This window comes from Protopterus annectens, chromosome 1.part1 (genome assembly GCF_019279795.1).
Source record: "Protopterus annectens isolate FY-2018-M chromosome 1.part1, PAN1.0, whole genome shotgun sequence".
NCBI classification, from domain to species: Eukaryota; Metazoa; Chordata; order Ceratodontiformes; family Protopteridae; genus Protopterus; species Protopterus annectens.
The window spans coordinates 51,756,966-51,781,491 of record NC_056726.1 but is presented as its reverse complement, the minus strand read 5'-3'; the positions used below and the strand labels follow the sequence as shown (position 1 = coordinate 51,781,491).

At 38.8% G+C, this 24,526-nt stretch overlaps 1 protein-coding gene across 1 annotated transcript in view; it reads left to right on the top strand.

The window, feature by feature from the left end:
* Positions 1–24,526, top strand: part of ERICH1 (glutamate rich 1) — a 1,253,926-nt gene that overhangs the window by 812,173 nt on the left and 417,227 nt on the right. The window lies entirely within an intron of this gene.

Genomic DNA, 24,526 nt, shown 5'->3' with positions numbered 1-24,526 from the left:
ATGCATTAAGAGGAGGATCCAGTGCTGTCTTGACCAAAAGAGAGCCACTAGCAAGATGTTTGGGGAGTCCAGCTGAATCTTCTGCAGGAATTTTGGAAGTAGAGGAAGAGGAATAAAAGCATAAATAAAACATCCCCTTCCAAGGGAAAGAAAGGGCATCCATCTTCCACACCAGGTGGCATGGTGATCTGGAACAGAAAAGAGGAAGCTGCCCGCTCAGAGGGGAGACATAAAGATCTATCTGAGGAATACCCCACCGATGGACAATGTGCAGAAACAACTTCTCTATGAAACATCCATTTGTGAGCCTGTGATTTAGACCTGTTCATAGAGTCTGGCACTAGATTGCGCTCTTAAGGAGTGTGTACTGCCTGAATAGTTAACTAATAACTGAGAGCCACCTCCCAAGCCTGAAGAGCCATCATGCAGAGGAGGTAAGATTTTGTGCCTCGCTGCTTGTTGACATACCACATCACTGTAGTGTTGTCTGTGTACACCGTCATGGGGCCTGGAGAGAACATGGGGTGAAAAGCCTGAAGGGCCAGAATCAGCACTCTCATCTCATTGATGTTAGTATGGTCTGACTTCTGATGGGGAGGTCAGAGACTATGAACCTTCAGGTGACTGAAAGAAGCCCCCCACCCCATGTGTGAGGCATTGGTGAACATTAATTAAGAAGGGACTGGAGGCTGAAAGGGCCGGCCTGGGTTGAGAGCAAACTGTTGAATTCAACATTCAAATTCTTTCTTTAGACAGGGAAGTAGAGATGCACTGAAATCCAGAGGGTGACAATGCTACATCCAAACTGACTTAAGGTACCACCGAAGCTTTCGCAGATGCAGTCTGGCAAGAGGAAGCACTGGAATAGAAGAAGCCGTGAATCCCAGGTCATGAAGAAATTCCTGGCTGGCATGGCAGTCAGAGGAAGAAGAGACTGAAAGAAGGCTGTCAGTGACACAACTTTTGGAGGTGGAAGAGGCCAACATTGGCACTGTCTGAATCCTACATCCCAGTTGCACATGATCCTGACAGGAGTCAGGACAGATGTGGAAGTTGATAGTCAACCCCAGACTTTGAAGAAGAGAGAGAGTATACTCCAGATACTGTAACAGGTGACTTGGAGAAGATGCCTTAAGCTACAGGTCATCTAGATAAGGAAAAATCTGAATTCCTTGCAGCCTGTGGAAATCAATCACTGGAGCTAGGCATTTTGTGAAAACACTTGGGGTAGTAGAGAGGCCAAAGGGCAAAGCAGAGAACTGAAAATGAAAGGAAGACACAGAAAAATGTAAAAACTTTATAAAAAATAGGGATACAAAGGTAAGCATCTTTCTAATCCAAAGATGTCAGAAAAGCCTGGGGTAATAAAAGAGGAAACCTGGTTTTTACAGTAAACATCTGAAAAATGAACCTTGAGAAAGGTGTTGAGCTGGGAGAGATCCAGAATAGATCTCTAAGTGCCTTCCTTTCCAGGAACTAGGAATATCCTGGAATTAAAACCCTTTCCAACTTGGGAAGAGGAGACAGGCTGAATGGTTCCTTGGTTCACCAGTGACCCTAGATCCTCCAGGAAATAAGGAAGTTGAGGTTATGGAATCCCTGAAAAAGGAGGGAGAGACTTCCATGCCATGATGTAACCCTGACAGATGTTAAAAGGAACCTAAGTGTCTTAAGTGATGAAACACCAATTTGGAAGACAAAGGGAAAGCTGAAGGGGGACAATGAAACCCGGTCTAAAAGAAGGGGGGAGAGACAAATTGTCAAAAGCTTATCAGATAAAGGAGGCTTCGCGACCACAGAAATCTGAGGAGCCTTGACAGGAAGCCTGGCAGGGTTGCCTGCAAAAAGCAGGTCTAGCAGGATAATTCTTGTGGAACCTGAGGACAGGAGAGACAAAAATATACTTAAGGTCTTACAAGGCTTTGCTTTCCTTTTGAAGATCCTTAAACATGTCAGCAGCAGCAGTCCCAAAAGGATGTTTATTATCCAAAGGAGCATCCAGCAACTTGGCCTTAATGTCCTCATGCAGAAACTACAGATGAAGCCAAGAATAACACCTCATGACAGACCCAAAAGCTGCAGCCATGGAAGATGCAGCAGCTGTATCGGGTCTATATTATATATTCGAAGTTTCAAAACTTTGAACCTCATATGTTCGACAACATATGAGCGAAATGTGAAACTTCGAAAATATAATAAAAAAAAAAAAAAAACTTACCTGAATGCTCAGAACAGGGGGGAAAGCCCCCCTGCACCCCCCCTTCTTAAATAAATCCAACTCCGAGATTGCACTTCAGTGCAGAAAAGGGAAATTTTCCCATTCTACGCTGTACGGAGCTATTGCTTTTAACCTTCAAACTTTTCAAAGTTCGATCATATGGTGTCGACCATATGACATTCGAACTTTGAAAAGTTCAAATAATTAATAGGGACCCACGGCATCTTGCCTCCATATATAAGTGGTGAGCCAGTTGAGAATTGGAACCTAAAATCGATAAGGCAGAGGATTTCCCTTCAGAATCAGGGAGGTAAGAAATAACCTGACAAGCCTGAGCAATCAAGGGCAGAGCATACCTGGTCATGTGGGTCTGGTAATTCACATCCCTAAAGGCTAAACTAGAAGCAATGTAAACTTTTTTACCAATCCTGTCCATTACCCTACTATCCTTATAGAAGGCAAAAGTTTGGAACAGGGCAAAAGCGTAGAAGGTTTGTCAGAAGAGAATGACACAATAGCAAGATCAGCAGAAGGGCATTCAAATAAAAATTGACAATCCTCGGGAACCTTATAGAACCTATAAGGTTTCTTAGGAGCAGGAGGCTAAGAATCAGGAGACTTGGAAGCAGCAATGAAAGTATCTAACAAGGCAACCAACACAGGAGGAACTGCCAATGGTTTTGGGGTATCCATCTGAAGCAACTCTTAGTATCTTCTCTGAATATCAGACACTTGAGAAGAATCCCACTTAACGAATTCCATCATCCTAGCAACTGTGTCCCCAGAGGACAATTCCTTAAAAGGAGAGTCAGGGCTAACAGGCTTCTCTTCATCAGAACCATATGCCAAAGCTGAAGGCCTCTGTGAAAAATAGGACAAAGATGCCTTATCAGACATCAAATCCCCACCCGAGGAGTCCAGTTCTCTAAGCTGTTTTTGAAGGGTTAGAGGTCCAAGGAAGAGCAGGTACTGAAACCCCTTGAGGAGGCTTTAGGGCAATCAAGGCAGAAAACAAGCTCAGAGCAAACTCTTGCCATTCCCTTTGGGAATTCTTAGGACAGACCGAAGCATGCTTTAGTGTCTCTTCTTTAAAGGGATATCAGCCCTAACAAATACCAGAGGTTCCGATCCTTGTCAAGCTTAGATATGAGAACCCGGAACCTCCTTTACCAATATCTGTGGAATCCCTCAAGGACCGTCTGAGATAGTTAACCATGGTTCCCCCTTGATGTCTGGAGCAGACAATTGCAACACCTCAGAGGGTGTGCGAAAAATGGATCAATGCCATCCTCCAGGGTCATGGCAGAGGAATCGCCAAACAATGTGCAGCGCTATTACTCACTTCTAGAGGGATATCCGGTGGAGGCTAGACAGCTAAAGAATGCGTCTGAGACTTCTTGGCCTTCTTATCTAGCGGCCGTATCTCTGGGTTAAAGGATTCTGCCCATGGGACCTTGGACTAACCGTTAAAGCCATTGGTTTTCAAGATAAACTGCCACAGAAGAGAAATGGCTTCTGAGTGTCTTGGGCGCAAATACCTTACAGATATTGCAAAGAGGTATAGTTGTGGGAAGCAGCCCAACAAAAAAGACACCATTCATGGTAATCCTTATAGGGAATTTTCCTCCCACACTGACATGTTCCCTTCTTGGGTGACATGAACTCTAGGTTGCAAAAAAAAAAAAAAAAAACCCCAATGGGACACTTATCTGGTGGCTAAGTATTCAGTACAGCAACATGTCGTAAAGCCCAGCTAGCAATAATGACATTCGAATTGGTGGCAAAAAGTTCTAGGTAGTTGCATCCATACATCCATTTTATGGCCTATATTCTATACTGGGAGCATAAGTGTGATGTACAGTGCATATAAGATCACTAGGCTTTTGTTTGCTGGCCGAGTGGCAGGCTGCTCTGTGTGGGAGATCCCTTCTGTTTAAGTTATTACAACAGAGATATAAAAGGACATCTACAAATGATATCTAACATCTGGAAACAATGTTTACCCTTTACTTATTTTTTTAGATGGGGAGCATGTTTAAATGGCATTTATTTAAACTTTCTAAAACATAATCTGCAGAAATTGTGGAAAAGTGCAAAATGTGAAAAATAATGTTTTTTCATTCTTGTCCATTTTATAATAAAAATGTGTGTACTTATACATATTTATGCATTAGGTGTATGTATGTATATATATATATATATATATATATATATATATATATATATATATATATATATGTATGGATCCCTATCAGATGATACAAACTTCATTTGACTGAATCCCATTTGACTGACACCATAAGACTGAAATTTCAAAATACTGAAAAATCACTTGACTGAAATCCATAATACTGAAATCTTACAATGCTAAATTTCAACATACTGAATTGTAAAGTGGACGATATAAAACCAGAATAGGTGGAGGGCTATGCCCCCACATTCCCCACTGTAGTGCGATCCTGGAGTTAGTATATATATATATATATATATATATATATATATATATATATATATATATATATATAATATATGTATAGTTAGGGAGTGTGTGGGGGGCACAGGCCCCCACAATGGGGGGTGTGGGGGGCATAGTCCTGGAGTTGGTATATATAGTTGGGAGGGGCACCCCCCACATTGAGGGATGTGGGGGGCATAGCCCCCACCTAGTTTGGTTTTATATTGTATTTCACCGAAAGCTTCAAAACAATACATTTTAAACCATAGGCATGCATACTTACAACACCAATGACTAACTCTTAGCAGAATACAATATAAACCCAAATGAAGTGGGAGGCTATGCCACCCACACCCCTCCCAATGTGGGGGGCTGTGCTCCTCACTCCTCCCCCCCCCAACTATATATACTAGAATTGCACTACAGTGGGGAAAAGGGCATCTACCTTTTACTTGTCTTACAATAGTCTATAACAGTGCCAGTATTTCACTTCAGTGAAATGAGATTCTATGAAATGGGTTTTCAGTAATTTGAGCTTTCAGCCATTTGGTCAGGGTGAACTCAAATTCAGTGAAATGAGCTTTCAATGAAACAAAGTAGATCCATATGTGTGTGTGTGTGTGTGTGTGTGTGTGTGTGTGTGTGTGTGTGTATATATATATATATATATATATATATATATATATATATATATATATATATATATATATAGACACACACACACACACATATGGATCCCTATCAGATGATAGAAAGCTCATATGACTGAATTTTATATATATATATGTGTGTGTGTGTGTTTGTGTGTGCATGTATATATATATATATATATATATATATATATATGTACATATATATATATATATATATATATATATATATATATATATATATATATATATATATATATATATACATACATACATACACACACAGTGGATATAAAAAGTTTACATACCCCTATTAAATTGCCAGGTTTTTATGATAGAAAAAAATTAGATCACAATAAATCATTTCAAAACTTTTCCAACCTGTAATGTTACCTATAGCCTGTACAATTCAATTGAAAAACAAATCTGTTTGGGGAAAAAATATAAAAAATAAAAAATGTACAATACACTGGTTGCGTAAGTATGCACACCCTTAAACTAATACTTTGTGTGTGCACACCCTTAAAGTAATACTTTGTTGAAGCACCTTTTGATTTAATTACAACATTTAGTCTTCTTGGGTACACACCTGCCATCAGTTAGAGACTCTGATTAACCCCAAATAAAGTTCAGCTGTCCTAGTAGGATTTTCCTGACATTTACTCAGTTGCCTGCTACAGCAAAAGCTATGGTTCGCAGAGACCTTACAAAACATGAAAGGGATCTCATTGTTGAAAGGTATCAGTTAAGAAAAGGGTACAAAAAAATTTCCACAGCATTGGATATACCACAAAACACAGTGAAGATGATCAATTAAAAAGTGGAGAAAATATCGGACAAAAGTGACGTTGCAAAGAACTGGATGTCCCTCCAAAAGTGATGGAAAGACTGGTCAGGGAGGCTGCCAGCAGACCTACAGCAACACTGAAGGAGCTGCAGGAATTTCTGGCATGTACCGGTTGTTTACTATATGTGACAACAGTCTCCCATATTCTCCATATGTCTAGAGTATGGGGTAGGGTTGCAAAACATAACACTTTTCTTACACAGAAAAATATCCAGGCCTGGCTAAAATTTGCAAAAATAATACATCAAGTCTCCCAAAAGCATGTGGGAAAATGTGTTATGGTCTGATGAGACCTAGGTTGAACTTTTTGGCCAAAATTCCAAAAGGTACGTTTGGTGCAAAAACAACATTTCACATCACCAGAAGAACAAAATCCCCATGGTGAAGCATGGTGGTGGCAGTATCATGCTTTGGGGTTGCTTTTCTTCAGCTGAAACTGGGGCTTTAGTCAAGTTGGAGAGAATTAAGAACAATTCCAAATACCAGTCACTTTTGTCCCAAAACCTTCAGGTATCTGTTGGAAAGCTGAAGATGAAGAGGAATTTCACCTTTCACCATGACAATGACCCCAAGCACACATCCAAATCAACAAAAGAATGGCTTCACCACAAGAAAATTAAAGTTTTGGAATGGCCCAGCCAGAGCCCAGGCCAAAATCCAATAGAAAATATGTGGGGTGACCTGAAGAGTGCTGTGCACAAGAGATCCCCTCGCAATCTGACACATTTGGGGCGCTTTTGCAAGGAAGAGTTGGCAGATATTGCCAAGTCAAAATGTGCCATGCTGATGGACTCCTACCCGAGAAGACTGAATGATGTAATTAAATCAAAACGTCCTTCAACAAAGTATTAGTTTAAGGGTGTGCACACTTATGCAACCAGCGTTGTTGTTGTTTGTCTTTTCGGCCTTTCCCGGTTAGGGGTCGCCATAGCGGAACTCCGGTCCGCTAATGATTGGCAGTAGATTTTTATGGTGCCGAGTTGCCAGCCGACACCCAACCTTCAGCGAAGGCACGCCCATTCACGCATGTCTTTCGGAGGCCGCTCGACCACGGGGAGGGCATGCAGACTCCACAGAGAAGGCACTCCAGCTGAGAATCGAATAGGAGAACCTCTTGCTGTGAGGCAGCAATGCTACCGCTGTACCACTGCGGCTTAATTATACTTTTTTTGTTTTTTTATATTATTTTCACCTAACAGATTTGTTTGTTTTTCAATTGAATTGCACAGGGTATAGGTCACATTAAAGGTGGGAAAAGTTTTGAAATGATTTATTGTGGTCTCATTTTTTTATATCACAAAAGCCTGGCGTTTTAAACAGGGGTGTGTAAACTTTTTATATCCACTGTATATACGAAGTTGTCAGCAACAAAAAAAAGAAATCACTCTCAAAAGTTCAAAATCACCCCTACAACCCCTGAAACATTTGTATACCAACTCTACACACAACAGTGAGAAAAGGACAAGTTCAGAGTCCCAGCACAGAGATTTCGCACACATACACATCAGCAAAGCAAGCAACAGTGATGCACGGAATGTTCGATTTTGAACATTCCAACATTATTGCCTGCCAGTGTACATATCGGATTACCTTATGAAAAAATGAAAGCTCACATGAGGGAAGTGTAGCACAGTCTAGTAGATTGTATGTATAATTGGAAGAGAGTGGGAGGTTCAGGGTGGTTTCCTCATCAGCAGAAAAAAGACCCCCCCCAAAAAAAAAAACTATAAAGCACTGTCACATCCATTGCTAATTATGTATACTGACTCCAAGATCACACAGCTACAGGAACAGGGCAAGTTCCTAGTCCCCACTGTACTGCAACTACACACACAGCAGCCAACGTTAAGACTCAAGCCTCCTAAGCAAAAAAGTTTTACACAAACACAGTCAATATAATCTGCCCTTAATACCAACAATTTAAATTGTAACTGTTTATGAAAAGGAATTAACATATAAATGAAATAAGAAATAGAATACCTCCTATTTTAATGTCAGCCAAGAAGAAATTAAGGCTATTAATGAGTTAAAAGAAATTAATAGTGTTTGGTTTATGAAAGCCGACAAAGGAAGTAGCTCAGTGGTGGGTATGACTGTAGGCCAAGATAATAATAGTGTGGATAATATTTATGAGATGGTCAGTTTGTTTAAAACACAAGCCAGTTATAACAAAATAATAGAAGGCTGTTGGATATGTTCTATGAGAAATGTATTGATTTTTATTTCTATAATTTTGTGTGTAAAGAATCCACATATGGGAGTAATGTTGAGAAATCCTAAATCACATAAAAATAAGTTTAAATAAAATAAGCACCTTTAGACACACTGCCACAGAATATGTATATTTGTATTTAGACTCTTTCCACCTTTATTTAAGAACCTGAAGGTTTTTTTATTTGTGATTCCTGGGACTTAACTTTGTCCTCATTCTTTTAGCGATTCTGAAATTATGTTTACAGGAAACATATGCTACTGTACACTTGTATTCCAAGTGATGGAGGTGTGGATTATTTGGGGGTCTTTTGACACATAATAAGGATTTGAATAATGTTAAAATCAATATTTGTTGCACATTACTTGACACTGTTTTAAATAACTTTTTTTGTATGAATAGTAAATATTTTAACAAGATAAAGGAGTTGCTCTGGGGGCTTCTGTGATCCCCACTTATGCAAGATTAGTTTTAGGTTGGTTAGAATCACATATTTTGGAGAATTTTACATTATTTAATTATGTTACATTTTAGAAAAAAATTCCAGATGACATTTTCTTTATTTGGAAAGTTTCTTTCGGTCAGATACAAGATTTTATTATTAAGCTTAATGCCACTACTTCTTTATTATAGTTTACTTTAGGAGATTGTAGTGGTGGTGTTAATTTTTTAGATATCATTACAGAATAGATATAGTTAATAAGATCTTTTGTAGTAGTATGTTCAGAAAAGCAACCTTTGTGAATAATTATCTGCACTTTAAAAGTTCACATCCACATTTTGTGAAGAGACACATTCGCAAGGGGCACATGATTAGAGCTTCTTGATTAACAAGTGATGAAAATTAGTTATTGAACTTAATGCCATTATTGAGATATTTGTGAAACGGGATTATGATCTAACTCAGTTAAATGGCATTGCTGATTTTGTTTATAAAGACAGAAAAACTAAATGCCCTTCAATTTTAAAAGCTGACACTCCAGTTTATAAATAGACATTCGATGATGCTATTGAGAGCAGTACTTGTAATATTTATAATAGACAGTGTTACCAACAGAGTTTGTACTTTGCATATGACAGTTGATAACAAGGTTCATAGAGAAATTATTTTAAAAAAATTGGAATATCCTTAAAGGTGATCAAGAATTGATTAACATTGTTTGTGAAAAAAATTATTTTATATATAAAGAATTATTCATTAAATGAATATTAGATAAAGTTCATTTTAAGATTAATTGGCCAATTCCTAATAAAAGTAGAGGCACTTACAAGTCTGGAGATGGCAAGATGGGTTGTTTTATTAATGAAGGCACAAATTTAATATTAAAGAACTCTAATAAAGTAATAGGTAGCAAACATCATTATCACTGTAAATCAAAAGTGATCATTTATAATGTGGTATTCTCAACTTGTGAAAGTTTTTATGTAGGCATGACAAGATCAGATTCCAAACATGTTTCTGAACATGTATGCTGTTAAAACAAAAAACAAAAATAACTTACTATTTAAACATTCTGAAAGTTATAAAGGTTTCAAAAATATTTTATTCTTTGCAGTAGATCATGAAGACTATGATTATAGAGGCAGTGATGAATTCAATAGGCTAGAAATTAGAAAAACAAGATGGTAATTGTTACTGCAGGTGGATACATTTCCTAGTTTTAAAGTTGTCAACATATTTTTTTAAATAGAAAAGTTATGATTTAATTAGTGTATTATATATGTAACATTTATAACAGATTTTAAATATCACATGTATAGTTTATTTTTAAATGGTTGTTGTTGTTGTGTCTTTCGGCTTTTCCCAGTTAGGGGTCGCCACAGCAGAACTCCGGTCCAATATTGATTGGCAGTAGATTTTTACGTGCTAAGTTGCCGGCCCCGACACACAACCTTCAACGAAGGCACGCACATTCACGTAAGTCTCCACACAGAAGATGCTCTAGCTGAGAATCGAACAGGACAACGTCTTACTGTGAGGTGACAACGCTACCGCAGCAAATTGGCCATGAGATTTAAATTCATTTATATTGAGCATGTGGAGAGGTGTTTGTCAGTTTGAAAAAGTCTATTTTGTATGTGTATATTAAAGCACTAATTGACAGTAAACTTTTCCTGTTTTAAGTGTTTTGATGTTTTATTTAAGTCTGAATAGTACTTGAGTCATTTCTTGCTCACACACAGCCAAATGTAATGCAAGAAGGCCTAAGCAGCTGCCTAAGGCCCTGGTATTGGATGGTAGGCCTGGCCTGGGCATAAAAACACTTTGTTAAAATAGAAGATTTCTGGAAGAGCTCTGTTAAAATAGACTATTTGTAGAAGTATTTATGACTAGCATCAGGACATATTGGCACCAGCATCAGTGCAGATATGGATGTACAGTGCATTTCCTTTTGCAGAAACAGGGATTGAGCCCTGTTAAAATAAGCAAGTGTTCTGTTAAAACAGAACATTTTTGGAAGCAAACATACTGTCAACATGCATTTGTTACAACACCAGAGCAAATGCACAGTGTGTTTTGTTGGGACAGGCAATTGGATTCTGTAGCAGAAATAGCATTGGATTGATTCATCTACGCAATTTTACTATATATGGATTCTTCAAATTTGCAGCAGTTTTCAAGTGCAGATCTGTATGGATTACTCTGTTTGTGAGTGCATGTGTGTAAAATGCTCCTGTAAGGGGCATTGTCTAGTTAAACGGCTTGCTCAGAATCAAACCCAGCAACTTCACTATAGGAGGAAAGAGTCTTAATCCTGCAAACCAACTGCTAGTCCTCCTTTACCGTATATTTTTTAAATCTCTGAGGATTACCATCTGTCAGTGTCAGTCATAGAGACACATGGGTTTGGGCTACAGTTTGTTTAGATCAGGGGTGTCCAACCTTTTGGCTTGCCGGGGCCAGATTGAGTGAACAGAAAATGTCTTGGGACTGTATATAAAATATATCATATAGTTAACTCTTTCGCTGCAGTGGGTGACCAAAGTCGATTTGGCTATACTGTAGGTGCATTCAAACAATGAATAAATGTAATAAATGCCTAATATTTGCTTTAAAATTCTAATTCTCTAGTCTAACAGTTAACTCTAACATCTTAGTTAATAAATATATATATATATATATATATATATATTTACAAATAAACAGATATTCACTACAGCACTAGCATTTTTCACTGGGAAAACCACTCCAGCAGTCCAACTACATAAAATGTCAACATTAGCAGTTCTACAATACTATAATCCACAAAAATAAGCCAACAAATTTGCAATAAAGTAAATAATTCACATTACTGACTTAAAACAATTCTGAAAAATCTACAAGAGGGTCTCACCCAAACAAATGACTGGTGCCTGAAACATTGCCTCAAACTAAATGCCAAAAAGTGCATCATCATCCCCTTTGGGGGAGAGTGATGTCCCCACAGATTATCACATTAATAATAATGTTGTAAGCACGCAATCAGTCGTGAAGTGCTTGGGCGCCCAGGTTGCTAGAAACCTGACTTTTGACCACCATGTTGTCTCTGTTGTATGGAAAGCTTTTTACATGGCCCACTTCATTAGTAAGGGTATCTTATCCAGGGACAAGGAGGTCATAACATCCCTGTATTCTTTTTTTATAAGAGCCATTATTGAGTGCAGTGCCCCTTTTGGCATGTGCCTCGGCAAAACACCTTGCCAAAAGAAAAACTACAACCATTTCTGACAAAAAAGTTCAAAGGACCAAGTTCACTTAGTTATCCAAACAGACTAAAAAGCTTCTTGCTTTCTTCTGTCTCTCACTGGCCCCTATAAATTTCATCACTGGCTTGCTTTGCAGGCTAAGAAAGATCCTGCCTTAAGAGACTTCCTCCACCTCAGAAATACTGGTTATACGCTCACTACAAAGACCACAGCCTTCACTGCAACATAAACAAGCCACTTTGTATGGAAGGTTCTTGACACAAAAACTTCAACTTCTGTAAAAAGCTCCTCTCATTTATCAAACAGTGTAGTTCAGCAACACGAAAACTGGATGGATAAATGTACTCCTTGAGTAAGTAGCATAGTCTTCATCAAACCAGATGGAAAATCCACATACTAAACTTTCCTAGCTGGATGGCTAAGATCTAGTACTTGGTTACTCAAGTCTACTTGCCCAAGAAGAGGGGCCTATTTAACTAAGAATTCCATTTGCAAAAATATGTTTAGTATACATATTAAATCTCTCTTTCTCTCACACACACACACACACACACACACACACACACACACACACACACACACACACACGGAGCCCCTACTTGTAAAATATGCAACCTCAGTAATCACATGACACACACTCACTGAATGAAATTGTCTGGAAGTCAAAATATCTGAAAAAAAATCACACTAGAGATGGACTCATCCATGCAATTTCCCACCACCAAAAGGACCATCAGTAAATTAACAAACAACTGCTCAGCAAAAAGTAAATCAATAAGAAATCCCTAAACTATCTAAGATCATACTACATACTGGAGTAAACATGTAACTTCCCTCCAATCTAAAGCCATTTGACATTCAGACATTTTAATTTGTGCAGAAGTTATTCACAGACTGACTGACCTGTCACATTAGCACTGTGTGCTTGCATCCGAACCAATGAAGCATACCTGTCAATTCCAAAAGAATTAAAGTAGCTTAATAAGGTTATTTGCAAGGTTACATGGCAGTTTATATTGGAAATAAGCAGAAATATTAAAAAGGCTGTTTCTCTTAATTATGCTGAAAAGTCTTCCAAGGTAAATACAACCTTCTGATTTAGTATGGAACCATACCTGTCACCCTTAGAGCAAGAAATCTGGACAAAGCGAAAAATAAAAGTGGGACACAGGCCCAAAAAGTAGTTATGCATCACAGACACCATTGAAACAACTGTAGCTGCAAACATTCTGTGTCACTTATAATCTTTCTATCCCATCATTATCATTTAAGCATTATATGGCTCATTCAATCCTCCCTTCTTTTGCAACAAAGAAAACTATGCTTTGAAATGGCAAATGTATTAAAAATAATAAATAAAACACATTGCATCCACATCCTGCAACTTCCTACCTGCAAACAACCACAGAGCTTTCACTAAAACTAGGGCTGCTTATTTCCCCAGAATGACAGCTCTCCCTAATTAAGTCTAATGGTATACAATCTACCAAGATCAGGACTACACGAAATAAATTAAATTATGGCCTGCAAATTGCAAGTGCACTTTGATTAATTAAACTATATTTCTAAGCCCACTTACTGTATTTTTTTCAGTAACACCCCAATATCTATTTCCAGGTCACTTTACAAGACTTTGGCAGTGGTAGACTTGGCATCCTCCAGATCCCTACAGGACCACACTCATACTGCTAGCATTGTCCATTAAATGTAAATATTCGTCCACTGCAAATGGTAAGAAGGTATGTCTTAAAAAATCTACTTTTGGCTTGCCTAGTACCCATGTATCAGGTTTTGAAACAAAGAAACATTCTCCACAGTCCGTAAGTCTCTGTCTTTAATAATCATCAACTGTTGCAACCCTCCCAACACATAAACACACACATACACACTAAAACCCCCAACATTTAAAAAAATGACATTGTGCCCACCTGATTTGCCAGTATTGATGATACACCAAAGCTATGCTTATTGTTGTTCAATCTGCCACTGCTTAGAACCCACCAATGACAAAACAGTACTGGGTGCTTTTTTGTTTGTCAGAAAAAACAATAAAACTTTATATGCTACTGTCCCACAAAGTCAATCCACTTATGACCCATTAATCCTAGACTGCTGTCTCATTCTTACTACCTGGAACTGCATTACCTTGGATGACTACTTTTACTTCCTAAGCAAAAGATACAAATTGGAAGATGAGGCGAAAATCCTTACAGTCGAGAGGTATGATTTCATATTCAATACAACACTCTCTCTGTCAGGAAAGCCGCAAATTAATGAAAGTGTACTTTTAAGGTACAATATATTTGTGAGCTAACTTATTTGTTTTTTTATTCAGTAGGTAGATTGATCATCATTAGCCTCTTTGTGCATGTCTCTCTCTGTCATGCACACATACACACACACACACACACACTTCTTCTACTTTCACGTACACAAACATTCTGCTTTCATGCATGCACTCACTCCGTACTGACCTATTAACACAGGTAAGTGCTGTCCCTTGCAAAGACAATGGCGGCAAATCCATACACGAGTCCCTCTTCAGCAAGAACACACACACACACACACACACACACACACACACACACACACACACACACACACACACACTGATTCTTCAGCACAAAATAACGGCGCAAACACACAGATCCTTCTTTGACACAAAAAAATCAAAACTAGAAGGGTGCTTTGGCGCATGCGCACACCGACGTTAGAGTTACAGGTCACAGGCGTGAAAAACACAAAACAAAAAAAGTATTTTGGCGCATGCATACGTCGATGTTACAGTTAGAGGTTGGGGGCATGCAGCCCATAAGCCGTGGGTTGGACACGTCTGGTTTAGATCTTTCTGCATACGAGTAAGGCAATGAGCTGTTGAAGAGCTGCTTCCAGCAGTACATGGTTTGATTATCTCAGCTTTCATTTGTTTGCCCTGAATTTAATTCACCAGACAGTAATCTTGGGGTGCTCCTGAAAAAACTTGTGTCCATTGGGCTGTCCCAGGCAGTTAGCAAATACATACATTTCTCTTTGGAATCCATGCACCCTTCGCATAAAGGCCAGTTAGTACTTCACTCCTTGCCATTTGAAGTTGAATCCCAGCAACATCTCATGTAGTTTAATGGATTGCCAGATACATTTTCACTAAATGTGAGTTTGAAGGGAAGAGAAGGTTGGAAGCTTTAGTTCCTGTGGCAAAGGGTTTGATTCCCCAAGCCCTTGTTTTTGTACTGTGTGATCTTGAGCAAGTCACTTAGCCAACCACAGCTCCCAGATCATCCCTGAAATGAGACCATATCCACTGTCCCACCTGCTTAACAAATAAGATTATTACTATTATGGTAATTGAGGACAGATAGCCAATTAATATGTACTGGTATGGCTGGGAGGGGCCCGATTCATTATGTTCAATAGGGTCCTATTTATCCACAATTTAGCTCTGTTGGTTATGGAGGTGTATGCTGCAACAATACAGTTTTTATTAACCATTCAAGTAAGTCTGACCATTTGTGACTATTGTTAGATGGGGTTTCTATTCTTGATGACAGAGACGAAATAGGTAGATCAAAAGTGAGCTTTAGGTGTCCTACAAGCATACAAGCCCCCACTCCCTTAAAAAAATAGTATGTTGTATGCAGTAGTATTGAAGAATTTTGTATGGGTTGTGCATTGCTGAACTTAACTGCTGCAGTATTTATGTTGTCTGTTCTGCTTTATTCATTGCACTAAATAATGAATTAATTCATTAATAGGCGTGGATTATGTAATGCAGTCTAAATGTTGCATCGTAGCACTCTAAATATGTTGCATTTTAGTAATTTATTTTTGTGCTATCTTCTGTTTACCCTCCAGCAACTGCAGAGAGGCTGAAATTTGTCAGATCATATAGCCTGCATAATTTGAAGTGATGATCAGAACTATCTGATCTTCAACATCCATTATGTATTCATTGTTTGCTTATTATTGTGATACAAGATCAGAGTGTAAAGGATTTCAGCATTTAGTTAAAAATTGTTATTCTTTCAGTTAGCACAGAAGACTAAAGCTGCAACTTGTTAATGAGCTGCTTCCTGTGGCAAGGGTGCAGGGTTTGAATCTTTCATTTACCATCTGTGACATTGAGCAAGTCACTTAACTAGACAGTGCTTTGGAGCAATTGGGAATTTGGGTTAGAATCCTTAATGGTCTCCAGGACTGCATACCTAGTGACTATGAAATTGTTGCTCTTATTTGCCAGCCATTACCTGTTGCAGAGCTGATCTAGTTCAGGAAATGTTATGGCAATATCATCAGCACTCCAGTTTTTAAGTTAACCTAGCCAAATTACTCTTCAATGGCAACAGGTGTATAGTATTTGCAAATGAAACACTGAAATGCAAAGTTATGCTATATGAATTTTACTTATAGTTCATTATAAACTTGATGATAAGTAGTAGCAGGCAGATATGTTTAGAATGTATGTGTTCATGTTTATGTGATTTGTTAAGTTTCATTAATATTAATGAGTTATTTAACCAATCAACGTCATCGGAAGTAAATGTAAATTTATCAGTTATCTGATGAAGTTTAACACTTGGTTTAAACGAAAGTGCTAACCGGATATTTTATTTTAACTAATAAAGGATTTTGTGTGACTTTTCAACATTGTGGATTCGTTTTGTAATCTAAGCTTGCTGCCAGTAGAATCTGTGAACTGCCGTTTCTTTCCTTCTGAGTTTTGAGTGTTTTTCTCATTTTTTGAGTATGGCGTCTGGTAGTGTGACGGATATCTCTTTGGCTGCAATTCCACCAGGGCAAGATCAACAGGAACCTACAGAAAAAAAGCATAGGCAATTTAACTGCCTTAATTTTGCAACTTTCCCAAAGAATCGACGTACTGTATGAACGTTTTAGTGAGCAGTGCACTTCAGGAGCTCCTGCACCTATTCGTCCACCGGGAGGAGCTGTTTCTCCTGTTATGGACTTCAATAATACTCCGCTCTGCCTAGCTACAACAGATCAACTTCATTTACGAGAACAAACAAGTTCTTTTAACAGAAGTGATTCATTACAGCCAGCGAAAGACCCTAACACGCCAGCAGGGAGACCAGTTATCAGTAACAACGCTGGAGGAGTTGTTTTGGCTTCCAGAAATAAAGTTCCTCAACTTAATGACTGGCTGGATGCTTCCATCTCTTTTTCGACAGACCAGAGACAAGCTGAAGTTACAACTGATGGTAAGCTAAATGAATATGATCAGAAATTAATGAGGTGTAAAAAAACTTCATTTAGAGAATACTTATCTGAGGGAATGTCTTGGACTGAAAATCATTCCCCTTAGGCCTACAGTTATGGAAGTATACAACAGGGCTAGTCTCTGACTCACCTTTACATATTGACTTACTTAAACTGTTTGATAGATTTGGGTTTGAATTGCTAGTTGTTGATAAAATACAATGATAAAGAAATCAACACCCTGAGCAATGTGTTGGCTTTGTTAGATAAAAGTATACGAGATGACATTTCTTATGACAATTTTAAATATGAATGTTTACACATTTTTAATAGCATTGACCATTACATTGATAATCTTAAAAAAGGAAAGACCAATACATTAAACAGGGACTTGAATGACTATGCTAATGGGTTGGCATACCCAAAACCACCTGGTTCCCAGTTTAAGCGCAAAAATTTCAAGTTTGCTCAAAGAAACCATCCTTTTGATAACCCAAGGCAAGACACTGAGTGTGCACTGGATACTGACTTGGAAGGTGGCGTTGAGCCCCCAAATCCTGATCTAGAATATGTTGGTCCAAGAAGGTCTGAAAGATTCAAGAATAAATATGACCCTCAACTGAGGTAAGGTACACAAGGTGGTTACCAAGAGATGGCTTTTCAAGGGGTCAGGCCTAAGAGGAAGAACTGGAGGACATAAATGTGGTGTTTGACTTGCCCCCTAGTGAGTTTTGTCCCACCTATTTGCATCAAGAGGGAGAAATTGGTTTTCAAGAACTAATAAATGACGACTACACCATTGTTTTTAACAACCAGAAAGATTTTAAAGTTTATAATTACTCTGATGAGAATATTGATACAGATGTGGCAAATTTACTAGCTAGAGGCATGACGTTTTTGCCGACAAGATCATTTGACTTTACTACCACTGTCATAGACCTGAAATTGTTTTTGAGAAAGGTGAACTTTTCTTTATTGTATCATGATAGTTTGCACAGTTAGTGACAATATATGGAAAATTAGCTTAATTCACAACCCTCCCATCCACCCCAAACTCGTCTTGTATGAGAAATTATGTGAATTAGACCTTAAGAGTTTGCAGAAACACAAGAACACATACCACATGAATAATTTAAATGAAAGTGAGTTAGCCATTTTAGAATCCCTGCAAATAGAAAAAATAAGGGTCATGAAACCTGACAAGGGGGGTGGGGTGGTTATTATGGGGGTGGAGATGTATTTAAGAAAGATGCAGGAGGTTTTGGACACTGACACATACAAAAACGCCTCAATGAATGAGTTGAATGGTGCATACAGAAAGATTCGCTCACAATTAAGTGATATTTTCATGGAAAGGAGAATAGATATTCACCTTTACAACTGTTTGAATATCATTACACCTAGAGTACCTGTGTTCTTTGGCATCCCAAAAATCCATAAAGGTCTTTCTAACTCTCCCATGAGACCCCTTGTGGACGGTAGGGATTCCATTACTTCATCCTGTGCACAATATTTGGACCATGAACTTAAGAAAATTATAGAGAAAGAACCACAGATTTGTAAAGATTCATGGAGCTTCCTAGCACAGGTAAATGGAATTTCCTATGATGTCAATGACATGTTGGTGACCATTGACGTCAAAGATCTTTATACCGTCATTCCCCAAGATATTGGACTGGGATGGGTGAATGAGATGCTGTTAGAACACAAGGTAACTCATGATACTACAACTTTAATTTTAGAACTTTTAGAATTGGTTCTCAGCAATAATTTCATCTCTTTTGACTACTACTATTTACAGAGTAGAGGGGTGGCCATGGGGTCACCATGTGGCGGAGCTTTCACGAACACTGTAATGGTGTATTGGGAAGTTTGTGTTTCAGTCAAGTTATTTCCCAAATATTACATTAAATCTCTGATTTCAGAACAATATATGCCTAATTTGGAAGTGTTCTAGTAGGGAATTGGAGAATTCTTTTAAATATATTAATGAAACTACCACTTTTCTCCAATTCACATGAAAGTATAGCACTTAATCTATTTATTATTTGGACATCTCATTATGTAAAGACCATCTTAACAACAGATATGTGGTTAGAATTTTTAGGAAGGAAACTTACTCCAATTCCTTCCTTCACTTTAGTAGCTCGCATCCGCTCCATCAAAAGAGGTCGGTTGTCAAGGGGCAATTAGTTCAAGCGGCCCGGATGACCACCTCTTTTGAGGACTTTCTTGATGAGTGTGATTTTTTACGTTCCATGTTCCTTAGAAGGACCTATCCAGTTAAACTCATTGATGAAATAGTGGAAGAAGTTAAAACAAAGAGACTGAATGGTCATTTTAAACCAATTCTAGACAAGCAACATTCATCTGTAGAATTGACAGATTCCCATATAGAAGCAGTTTTCAGTGAGTCTAGTCCTCAGAATTTTTGTTTGAGACAAAAGAGGTTTCATAAGATTTCACTAAAGCACTTGTCATCACTTACAGCAAGGAAGCCCATGCTTTAAGATCAATTTTTTGAAAAAACTGGCCCATACTTCTAGAAGATTCTTATATGAGACTATATGTGGGGCTTAAACCCATGATCATATATAGGAAAGGGCCTAATTTTAAAGATTTACTCCAAAAAAGCAGGGAATTAAAACACAAGTTAGACTAAGTGTGGGGCATGTTCCTGGTGTCATAAAGTTCAAGTAGCTAACAGCTTCACAGTGAGAGATATATATTATGTGAGCAGTAAATACAATTGTTGTTCTAAAGCAGTAGTTTACTTGGCATCTTGCTCTTCCTGCCAGTGTTTCTACGTTGGGAAAATGGAAAGAAAACTCTGGCAGAGAATTTATGAGCGTGAGTATGCTGTAAAGAGGCAAAACTTTAAAAATGCTTTGGCTAAGCATATTAATTGTAACATTGACCACAAATTTAGCTTCATGGCCATTGATTCAGTGCTTGTACAGGATAATAAGCCATGGGGGCTACTTCTAGAGATAAAAGTGCTCAAGTGGCAAATCCGCTTACACGCGGATAGTTGGCCAGGTTTGAATGAGTGGAGCTCAATTGCCCTTGTGCTGAAGTTAAAAGCTCTTGAAAGGAAAAAAAGTAAAGGTAGCATCATCTAGATAAAATGTGTGTGTGTATATATATATATATATATATATATATTTATTTATTTATTTTTTTTTTTTTTTTTTGATACAAGCATCTTTTACATTTTTATATATTTATTATAATTAACACATTTAATTTACTCATAATTATTAATAGGTGTAGTTAGTCAGGAAATCCTTCTACGTGGCACACCTCATCACAAAAGGGTTCTCATCCAGGAAAAAAAGAGGTAATTGTTCCCCTCTACTCGACAGTCATTAGACCCATTATAGAGTACAATGCCCCTTTTGGAATGTACCTCATAAGACATCTGCAGCAGCTGGAAAGGCCACAGAAGTACCTGACAAAGAGGATTACTGGCCTCAAACAGATGCCCTACACTGACCGTCTCAAATACTCCTTAGCATATCACGTACTCCAAGGTGATCTCTGCCTAATATATAAAGCTATGTCAGACCCAGAGCTTGTTGGACATGCTACACCTAAAGAAATCCCAATCCCTCCGAGCTGCACACTCTAGGGACCTAAACCTTGTCACCACAATAAACAGGACATGCTAGAGGGATAGATTCCTGTCCTATAGTCTTCCCATACTCTGGAACAAGCTACCCATCTATGTCAAGCAAAGTTCCTCATTAGCACTCTTCAAGAAAAATCTTGATGAGTGGATGGGAAATAGGAAATACACCCAAGGGATCACGTCTGTGGCTCTACTCGGCAGGGGCAAAGGAAAATAACTTTCTTGGGTGGCGTAAGCCGGGGAACCTTGTTGGCTAGGCTTATTTAGGCCCTTGGGCCGATAGCCTAGTACCTACCTATGAACTTTTAATAAATGTTTTTATGAGATATTAATTTATTGGAACTACATTTAGTTTGTTAATACTGAATATGTAGTTCTTAGAAAAATGTCATTATAAAAAGGTTTTAGTATTAGTTTTTGGTTGTGCAGATAAGATGCTATATGAATTTTACTTATAGTTCATTATAAACTTGCTAATAATAAGTAGCAGGCAGATGTATTTAGAACGTATATGTGTTCATGTTTATGTGATGAATTAAGTTTCATTAATATTAATGAGTTATTTAACCAGTCAACATCATAGGAAGCTTATATAGGAAGTAAATAAAAATTATCAGTTGTCTGATGAAGTTTAATACTTGGTTTAAACAAAAGTGCTAACCGGATATTTTATTTTAACTAATAAAGGATTCTGTGTGACTTTTCAACATTGTGGATTCGTTTTTTAATCTAAGCTTGCTGCCAGTTGTGTCTGTGAACTGCCTCTTCTTTCCTTCTGATTGCTTTTTTCATTTTCTGTTTATGATTTTACTTAGATTTCCAATTTTCATTTAAATTGCTAGAATAGTCTTGCTTTTTATGTTTAACATATTGGGAAGTAGTAGGTGTGATCTTCAACAGGCAGTTGGTTTGTACCAAAGAATCCTCTTAATGTTGTATCTCAGCTGAAATACACAAAGTCTAAAAAGTCTGAGTGAGAAGTCTAACTTTAATTAAACTGATAAAGAGCCATGTGAATCCTTCAAAATGAGCCTTTGCAAACTGGATTCTTAATTCCAAGCACAGAACAGTTTGAGTGAACCACCAGTAAGAGTCTTATATTAATCATTAGAGAATGGGTGACCTGTGCATTGCCACCCTGATTGGAGAATGAATGATCTGATGTCAGTCTTCATGTAATCCTTGACTGTGGGCTCAGTTCCGAGCCTTGGAACAAACTCGGCCATTATTCCAGCTCGCACCTTCCAAAACTCTCAAGCTAGGCTTTACCCATAATGCTCTTCACCAAATTACCTCAGATCTTGTTTGCCACTTCATAGTGCCAGACACGTTCAACCAACCTCTCGAGCCTTGGCCTTTATTTAACTGTAAGTTACTTTATTCCACTTGAATTTCTGTTTCTTTCTATACTCTTTATCTACCCACTCATCTTGTTCCCTTTAGGTGTGTACATGAGTGATCTCTTTTTCTATCTTCCACCGTTACGTACGCCAAGGTACCATTGTTGCCCCCCCTTACCTTTAGGTAATCTCTTTTACCGTTGTTGGCAATTCTTCTTCCTTTTCTACTCAAAAAAAAAATCTTTGTTTCCTTCTTTCTTTTCTTTATTTGTGACTGTGTATGTGTTGTATTTGCTTGTGTCAGGAGGCCTTAGCTTCTGCAATGGCTAACAGATCCCCTAAAGGCACCTCCGGTTTTAAGAGGTTCCAAAAGTGTGACAGAAAAATGCCAAATTCAGATGGACACACCTTCTGTGTTTGTCTTGGTGCTGTCCATCTTTAAGAAGATTACGCCATCTGTCACGACTTTTCCTCTAGAACTCTGACAGAGAGTAAAAATAAGCTCATTCTCAAAGGACTTCTTAAATCTGAGTTTGAAGAGGCTATCTTTGGTCCCAAAACCAAAGCCAGCTCTTCCTCTTTCTCATCGTCTTCCTCAAAACTGAAAAAGTGAACTCATTTAGTTCCGACAGTATCTTCAGAACCATCGTCTCAGTTAGTCAAGATTCCCATGGTGCAGATTGTCTCCTCAACACTGACAGGAAAGGATAATCTTTCATCGACACCGACATCTGAGCTCAGGTTTCGGTGCAGACACCTGTTGCTTCGGCACCAACTGAACTCTCGGTACTGAAGGAGTTAGTGCTGACAATTCTACTGAGGACATCTTATTCTCCCTCAGTTGACCCATTTGCACACCTTTCTTTGAGTCCTTTATTGGAGAGACAGCCAAGATCTCCATCGGCCTCCTCTATTCAGTCCACTAAGAGCCTGTCCAAGTCGGAGATTATGAAACTGGTCAACCAGCTCCTGATGGCGATGGGATTGCCTCCATCTTTGTTTCCTAGCCAGGTTGGCTCTGGAACCTTTCCTCCTTCTACATCCATGTAAATTCCTCCTTCTATTCCAGCTGAGTTTTCAGAGCCCCTGGTACCAACCATCCTGGCTTAGACTATTTCAGTGCTGACCAGAACTCCTTCTTCAGCACTGATAGTTGCCTTGAGCTCTTCTGGTTTGTTGGAACCGGAGAAATCCCAGGGTCAGAATTTGTTGCCTGTTCCAAGGGGCAGGGTTCAACGTCATTTCTTTCGGAGCCCTCCATGCCCCCTGGGGCCTCAACATATGTAAGTTCGATCTTGGCTTCTCCTTCGGAGGTGGCTTCCTCATTGTGGGGGTAGGACCATGGTCTCAAAGTGGTCTACTTCAGTTCTGGGCTCTTATCTCTTTATGGGGTGGGGTGGCTCCCTTTTGAGCTATGGAGAGGGCCTTGTCCATTGTGGACTCTGTGTATGCCCTCCCTGTTGGGCCAAGTAACTTGTCCATCCCCTTGACCGGAGCTTCCTCCAGTCTCTTCCTTGGGACTGAGGGCACAAAAGCCTCAGGAGACATCCACTGTAGTGATATCATCTTTGGATATCTCTCAGGAGCATCCCACCAAAGAGGTACCTTTGAAGAAAAAGTGCAAGAGGAAGCACTTGGACTCCCCTGAAGAGTCCTTCACAGAGGATACTGATTTCAATAAAAGGGAATGTTCCCCAGGTCACCCCAGATGATGATTCCTTCAGGGACATCCTAGAAATCCTGAAACAGAGGAGTGACTAGACTACCCTCCAACCTTCCTCAGAAGAATCTGTATACCTAGAGGGTTTTTGTGCCCAGCCCTCTGCCTCTTGGATCTCTCCACCCGCTGATGATCTTATAAAACTGATCGCTCAGCAGGCCTGGAAAATTTCTGACTTTATCGAGCCGATCCCCAAAAGACCTCTCTGCTCCTAAAGAAGAGCAACACTGGGCCAAGGGTATTCCTGTAGATGCCATGGTGGTACAACCACTAAAAAGCAATTCGCGGAAGAAAATCCTACTATCCATCCTCCTAACAAAGATTCTAGGACTATGGATAGGTTTGTGAAGTGCGTACATGCTTCATCAACCTTCAGTCTCAGGTCATTGAGTTGCATGGCACATTTTACCAGGCTTCAAAGAGATCTGATTAAAGAGCTTTCAGATACTCTTACAGGAGCAGTAGCTGAAGGGGTCTGAGATAAGGTTACCGATCAGTTCGCCACCCTCAAATTAATTTCCAATTCATCCATGAGGCTAATTGCTCATGCAG